Genomic DNA, 5,563 nt, shown 5'->3' with positions numbered 1-5,563 from the left:
CTCCCTTCAGCAGTGTACTTCGTCGATCTGCCTGTTCTGCTCCCCACTCTGTCTCTGGTGAAGCCTCTCACCGCCCCTTCACCTCTGGCCTGTACCCCAGTTATGTATGAATATAAATAAATCTTAAAAAAAAAGAACTGGGGTGCACACCAGAGGTGGTGGGGGTTGATGAGAGGATTCACCAGAGACAGAGCGGGGAGCAGAACAGGCAGATCTACTAAAACACACTGCTAAGAGGAGCAGCGGGCAGGTCAGGAGAGGTCTGCTGTGCCATGTGGTTCAGCTCCTTGGCTAGGGATGCCTTCGCAGTGATAATGCTGAGATTTAACCTCTAGGCCACCAGGGAGACCACTGTTTATTTTTCATTCAATGCTGATTTTTAGGTCTCTCCATATTTCTGTGTGTGTATGTGCTTCCTTTTTCGGGGCATTCCACTTCAGTTGCTCTTTTTCTCCCTCTTTATGAGGCACAACTAACAGAAACCTGTCTATACTTCAAATATTAAAACATGATTTTTAAAGCATACAACTCTGAGGGTTTAATATACATATACACTGTGAAGTGATTACAACCATCAAGTTAATTAGCACTTCCATCACCTCACATAGTTACCATCTGTGTGTGTGGTGAGAACACTTAAGAGCTAATTCTCTTAGCACACTTCAAATCTACTATACAGTGTTATTAACTATAATCACGGTGCTGCACACTCACTCACCATAACTTACTCATCTGTTTTTTATAGGATTTATTTATTTATGCATACAATAACTGGGGTACAAGTCAGAGAGGTTGGTGGGGGGTTGGTGTGAGAGGATCACCAGAGACAGAGTGGGAGCAGAACAGGCAGATCGACGAAGTACACTGCTGAGGGGAGCAGCGGGCGGGTCTGTTGTGCCATGTGAGTCACCTCCCTGACCAGGAATCGAACTCATGCTGCAGTGGCTGTGGATAGCTGCATAGTGCTGTGCTTTGACCCATTGTGCCACCAGGGAGGGCCCAACTTATTCATCTTATAACTGAATTTTTGTACCTTTTTGAACAACTTCTCCCATTTCTCCCCCTGCCCCCAGCCCCTGGCAACTGCCACTCTACTCTGAGTTTGACTTTTTTAGATGCCTCCTATAAGTGAGATTATACAGTATTTGTTCTTCTGTCTGCCTTATTTCACTTCACATAATGTCCTTCAGATTCATTGATGTAGTCGCACGCCGGCAAGATTTCCCTTTTTATGAATAAATAATATTTTATTGTATGTATAGATACATAGGAGACACATTTTCTTCATCCAATCATCCATGAATGGATTCTTAATGTTGTTTCTAGGTCTTAACTGTGTAAATAATGCTGCAGTGGACATGAGGATCCTGATTTCATCCCCTCTGGATTTACCCAAAAGGGGATTGCTGAATCATATGTAAATTCTGAAAACTCCATGTAGGGCCTCCCTGGTGGCACAGGGGCTAAAGTCTCAGTGTATCAAGCTATCACCAGTCACAGCAGTACGAGTTCAAACCCAGCCAGGGAGCTGACACACATGGCGCAGCTGACCTCTCCTGTCTCACCTGCAGCTCCCTCAGCAGTGTGTTTCAGTAGATCAGCCTGTTCTACTCTGCTCCCCACTCTGTATCTGGTGAATCTCTCACACCCTTCTCCCTGCACCTCTGGCCTACACCTCAGTGCTTGTAAGCATAAACAAATAAAATTAATCTTTTTTATTTTTTCCAAGAACACTCCACACTGCTTTCCATGGGAGCTGTGCCACAGGAACCGTTTCTAAGTGCTGGACACTAGCCCATCAGACACATGCTGCACGTTGTACTGGCACCCAGGTCACCTCCAGTTCCTACTACCCAAACAGAATCACCATGCACATCTCAGGGTCCCATAACAGACCTGTAAGAGAATGTCTCTGATATGTATACCCAAAGCAGAATCACAAGGATCGTGCATTCTTACTAATTCCATTCTTATTAAAATACCTTACAGAATGACCATTCCACCTTACAGTGCCATGAGCTGTGCATAAATTTCTCACAATGCCCGCCTCTTTGTCAGTATTTGACTTCCTTTCAAACTTTTGTCAACAAGTTGGGTGTAAAGAGATGGCTTGTTGATGTTTTAAGCTGCCTTTCTCAGTTACGGCTGACTCCTTAGCACCTCTGCTGTGAACGGCCTGTCTGTATCCTTAACTGCTTCTCTGACAGATTCCCTATCTCTGGCTCCATCTCTGGGTTCCTGTTCTGGGTGGCCCCCATTTGCCCCTCCATAGCCTGGTTGGAGAGGTTGAGCTGTATGTTTATATCACATGGCTCACTTGCCATCTGGCCTCCAACCCTGGCAGGAAGTCAGAGAGAAGAGGAGCAAGAGGAAGATACTGGCTTCCCCAACTCCCTTCCTACAGAGTAGCTGTGTGGGAGAGCTGCCTCCTGCCACCAAAAGTCACAGCAGGCTGACAGATGCGCAGCTCCTGGAAGGAGACCTTCTCCCTCCCTGAGTAACTGCAGACCTTAACAACTCCCCACTGCAGGGAGGCCTGGGTCCCTGTCCCATCTCTTGTGGCTTCCCTGACCCCACTCACACCTTTTGTAAATGGCCCCTTTATTTAAAAATCTTCCAATTACCTATTTTGGATATTCCATCTGTTTCTTATAGGAGCCTAGTAATACATTATCATTGAGCTGAAATATTTTACTTTCATGCAATAAATCTCCATGGTTTGTTTCACTTCTTGATATTGTAAGAAGTAACCTGAAGAACAGACACAGAAACTTTGAGGGCAACAGGAAGTGAAACTTTGCATCCTGCAGAGCAGGTATCTGCAAATTGGGAGGCATACCAAATACATTTTTATTCAGCTTACATATCCTAGTGTGCAATGCCTTCCCCCTTTCTTCATAGTTGCAGTCTTACACGAAAGTCATCTAATTTCCTTTCCACAATTGGCAATGCACATTAAACTCTTTTTATTTGTTCCTTTCAGGGTCATTTGGCCTGTTTCATGTCACCTCAGTGAGCCTTTGCTTGGTTTTCAGATACACAGTCAGGAATCTTGGGCTGTCACCTTTTGCAACTATCTGCTTGAAGGCACAAGGGTCAGTATTTACTCATTTTACCTGGTGTTTTTGTTTGTTTGATTTGTTTTTTAATTTATTATTGCATAGAAGAACTAGGGTGTAGGCCAAAGGTGTAGGGGTGAGCACGGAGACAGAGTGGGGAGCAAAACACGCAGATGTACTGAAAAACTGCTAAGGGGAGCAGCAGGCAAGACAGGAGAGGTCTGCTGAGCCATGTGGGTCAGCTCCCTGACCAGGTATCGAACTCAGGCCTTGGAAGTTATAAAGCTGAAACTTAACCCCTAGACCACCAGGGAGGCCCAAGCGTTGCATCTTGCCAGTGCAGCAGTTGCTGTGGTTTAGTGTTCTTTTTGCAGGGAGAGGTCATAACTTTGTCAGCCAACCTCTCTTGTCTTACCTGCTGCTCCCCTCAGCAGTGTACTTTGTCCATCTGCCTGTTCAGCTCCCCACTATGTCTCTGGTGAATTCTCTCACTGCCACTACACCTCTGACCTGTAACCAAGTTCTGTATGTATAAATAATCAATAAATCTTTATTAAAAAAAAACTATTTACAAAATCAGGCAAGAGCCATAGTTTATCAACTACTACTCAATAATTAATAGGCTCCCTGATTTTCAGTTGAAATTTATCCACCTAGAATAAAAACATGCTATGCAACCATATTTGCAGGTAACTGGGACCTTGGGACTAATTGCAATCAAAGAGACATCTGAAGTGCACACAACTTCCAGAAATGTACTCACAGAGGGAGATAATTTCCTCTCTCTTCTCCTTTCACTTGAATGAAATGTGTCATGGCTGGAGTGGAACATCTTAGAACACATAATAGAATCTACGTGTTGAGAATAGTAAAGGAACAAAATAGAAACAGCTGAGGTGCTACAAGACTTTATCATAAATAAATCTTGAACTTTTGCCAACTGCTTACCCTGAATTAAGTCGCTTTTCTTTTGTACTCCATTAATCCAGTCTTCTGTACTCCCTAAATATATCTAATGATACATTTTTCTGATGCTAAACTATCTTTGAATTCTTGGTATACAGATTACTTGAATGTGTATCTTTTTTAATATACCATTTGATTGTGCTATAATTCCTAATATCTTATATAGGGTTTTTACATATCTGATCGATATAGTAAATATTTGCTATTTGAATTTTTTAAAAAGAGTTATTTATTTGTGCATACACAACTGGGGTGCATGCCAGAGGTGCAAGGGCGGTGCGAGGATTCACCAGAGACAGAGTGGGGAGCAGAACAGGCAGATCGACGAAGTACACTGCTGAGGGGAGCAGCAGGCGGGTCAGGAGAGGTCTGCCCCGCTGTGTGGGTCACCCCCGGGGTTGGGGATTGAGTTCACACTGAAGCCGCTGCCACTCATTTGCAGGGTGGTGCTTTAATCCATTGCACCACCATGGAGGGCCCATATTTGAAATTTATTTTAAAGTGGAAATTTTTTTAATTACTTTATGATCCAGTACTTGCTCGATTAAAAAAAAAAGTATCCCAATGTACTTGAAAGGAACTGATAAGTGCAATATACTAAATATGCCTATTAGATGATAATGGTTCAGTTTGGGCTTAAAATACATACCTTTAGTGTTTTTTGTCTGCTGTATCTACCAATCAGTAAGAGAGATATATTACAATCTTTCACTATGAATATAGATTTGTCTGTTTTTTTTATTGTAAATGGAATCGTTTTTATTTTTTTCCTTTTTTATTTTAATATATTTTGTGACCTTGTTATTCAGTGTACATATATTTAACATTAATGTATCTTCCTGTTGCATTAAAGAAGTTACTGTCTTTATCTCCTGTAATATTTTTTGTTATAAAATATACATATAAAAATATGGAATATAACAAATATACATTTGTTATAAAATATACATTCTGGGCCCTCCCTGGTGGCTCAGTGGGCTAATGCACAGCACCAGAAGCTAGCAGCAGCGACTGCAGGACGAGTTTGATCCCCCACAGGGAGCTGACCCACACCGAGCAGCAGACCTTACTGACCCGCCCACTGCTCCCCTCAGCAGTGTACTTCGAGGATCTGCCTGTTCTACTCCCCACTCTGTCTCTGGTGAATCCTCTCACCCCCTACACATCTGGCCTGTACTCCAGTTCTGTATGCATAAATACATAAATCTTTAAAAAAAAAAAAAGAAATATGGGAAATAAAATATATTTTATATGTTAATTATTTTGTTTAGGATTTGTCTAACATCTTTTTCATACTTTTATTCTCAACCTCTGTTTTAGATGTATCATTTGAACATATGGTTAAACCTTTTTTTTTTTTCAATCTGGAAGTTTTTGCTTTTTTTTTTTTAAAAAAAAAGATTTATTTATTGGCCCTCGCTGGTGGCGCAGCGGGTTAAAGCACTGCACTGAGAAGCTAAAGCCACTTCCGCATGAGTTCGATCCCTGCCTGACCCGGAGGTGACCACATGGCGTGGCAGACCTCTCCTGGCCCGCCC

The sequence above is a fragment of the Condylura cristata genome, unplaced genomic scaffold, assembly GCF_000260355.1.
Source record: "Condylura cristata isolate star-nosed mole 26May11 unplaced genomic scaffold, ConCri1.0 scaffold00017, whole genome shotgun sequence".
Lineage (NCBI taxonomy): Eukaryota > Metazoa > Chordata > Mammalia > Eulipotyphla > Talpidae > Condylura > Condylura cristata.
Note: the sequence above shows the minus strand (reverse complement) of the source record.